Source organism: Vigna angularis, chromosome 11 (assembly GCF_016808095.1).
Source record: "Vigna angularis cultivar LongXiaoDou No.4 chromosome 11, ASM1680809v1, whole genome shotgun sequence".
NCBI lineage: Eukaryota > Viridiplantae > Streptophyta > Magnoliopsida > Fabales > Fabaceae > Vigna > Vigna angularis.
This window is the reverse complement of record NC_068980.1, coordinates 9546930-9549853: the sequence shown is the minus strand read 5'-3', so window position 1 is coordinate 9549853 and position 2924 is coordinate 9546930.

Sequence of the window (2924 nt, the reverse complement as noted above, 5' to 3'; positions counted from 1 at the left end):
TTTGTGTAATGGAAAAACATCGATAACAAAATTCCCACATTGGAAAATGAATAAAGGAATTTGAGGATTACATTGACTATAAATGAATGTATCCTTATAAAAATTTAAGTACCAATCATAATTCATGACTTGTTTTTTTAGTGATTTATAAATTGCCTCCAAGTTTATGTATATGATGTTTTCAATGATGATTTCTAGTCCACGACAACTAGGGAATGACATAGATGTTTATCTTAGTTCATCGATTAATGACTTGAAGTTGTTATGGACTGACGATGTTGAGGTCTATGATGGTTTTGCCAGTGAATCTTTCCAGATGCATGCAAAGTTATTTTGTATTATCAACGACTTTCCTGTATATGGAAACTTGTCAGGTTATGGTGTGAAATGCCACAGAGCATGTATGGTTTGTGAGGAAAACACATCATATAAGCAATTAAAACATGGGAGGAAAACAAACTATCTTCGGTATCATAGATTTCTAAATCAATTCTACCCTTACCGTGAATTGAAAAAGGCTTTTAATGGACACCAAGAGCATGGCAAAGCTCCAATTCCATGAACTACTGTCCAAATTTATGAGAAGGTGAAAGATCTCCATGTTGATTTTCGAAAAAAAAAGAAAGACAATTGTGACTAAGATATGGAAGAAGAGGTCAATAGTTTTATCTTCCATATTGGTGCAAGTTAGATGTGCGACATTGTATAGATGTTAAACATGTTGAAGAGAATGTGCGTGATAGCTTAATTGAAACACTTCTAAATATAAAAGGGAAGATGAAGGATGACGTCAATGCTCATTTGAATATGACTGAAATGAATATACAAGTGGAGTTAGCATGGAAAGAAGTTGATAAGCAAACTTATATGATCACAACACTTTGTTCAAAAAGGAGAGAACTATTTTTTGTTTGTCTTAAAAGAGTTAAGGTACCACAATGATACTCTTTAAATGTAAAGAGTCTTGTATCTATGCAAGATCTAAAACTAATTGACTTAAAGAGTCATAACTATCACGTTCTAGTATTTATATCTCAATTTTATTGAATCCAAAATGAAAATTAAATTTAGTGTGCATGTTTTGTACCGAAGTACACTGAATTGACTCATCTTAACCTTCTACTTAAACTGACTTGATTTAATCTTTAACATGAGTTGACTTGACTCGACTTTCAATCTAAAATGAATATATATTTAAGAGTTAATTACAGTTTTATAATGAAATCAAATCCAATGATGATTTTAACCCACTTTAAAAGTAAATTCAAATTAATGTGTGATCATAAGTTGAATTAATATCTTTAATAAAAAAGATTGAAAAAAAAAGCTATTTTATTAATTTTTTTAAAGACACACATTTTATTTATCATTGTTTACTAATGTTAAACATATATTTTAGATCACAATTTATTCAATGTCAAATTTTTAAATACAAAATAAGAACACAAAAAAAGATAAAAAAATGTAAGAACATACTATAACTAAGAAAACACATTAACTAACTAAGAAAACACGTAACACGTTAAGAAACAAATTGTGACACGAGAAAAAAAAACCTCAAACATAATTTTTTATATATTAATAACTAGTTGGCAAATATGCATTAAAAATATTATTGATATGGTTTCGTCATATATCTGAATAAAATATATTTAACTAATATATCAAGACATCGATTATCCATTAAAAGTATTATTGATACCGTTCCGTCATAAATATGAATAAAATGTATTTAACTAATATATCAAGCATCGATTAATAAGAAAGTCAGATATGATAACCAATAACTTGTTCATATGTTAAGTGCCCACGTGTGTGGCAACTTGATCAACGTTTGAATTGGTTGGAGTCCATTGACCTTGGGGTCCACCAAGATTTCACCTACTATAGTAGTACCAAAAGACTATTAGTCTTTGGTGGTTTGTTTAGTTATTTATTCATTTAGACAAAAGAAACAAAACCATATCATTGAGAAATTATTTATTTTTTTATAGTAAGAATGTTTATATTTTTTAATATAAAATTAAACATCTCTTTCAATAGGTTCAAGTCAAGTATTCTAACTGCTTTTATACTAGGAACCATTTAAGATAATTAATTTCTAATGCCCTGATTTAAATTTTAAATTAAAATTGTCAAAGTTAAAAAGTAACTAATTAGTGGTCAATATCAAAATTTATCATTTTGGATATTTTCATTAGTAGTTATTTAAAAATTCTACAGAAATTAAATTTTATAAATAATTATAAACGAGAATATCATGGAGTTGCAATTGTCTGTTATACCACGGTATCACATGTTTCCTGTGACTGAATTATACTTTAATTGGTTTGGAATATTACAAGTGACAAATATTTAAAGAGATTATATATTTAAAACTCAAATTTAAAATTATTAATTGAATCAGAATAAAAAATTATGCAAATTGACGGTTGATGTAAAATAAATCTCTTGAACCTAAAATCATTTATTACTTGGCCTTTGATTTCATAAGCTTTTTTATAATAACATTAATAACAATGTTGAATAGAAAAGTGTATGATTAACATTAATGTAATTTTTATAATAGTAATTTATTTTGTAATTAACATGAATATTTATTAATTTTTCTTATGCGTAACTTTTGTTAAAGAGATTGATTAATCTATTTTGATTACAACTCTCATTCCAAACACGAATTTTTTTCATTTGAAGAAAATTGAGTGAACTTATCAATAATGGAATTAATTAATAATTTAGTATGTATACTTATTAATGAAAATATAAAATAGATAATAAAAATGAAGAAGGTGAATGAAAGTGATGATTGTGGTTGAATAGCAATAAACCAAGAATAATGAATACTGAATGAGAAAATATTTGATTGAGGAGGGAAAAGCTATAGGTAGAATAGAGGGCTAGAGGGGAATAGCATAATAGCTTTG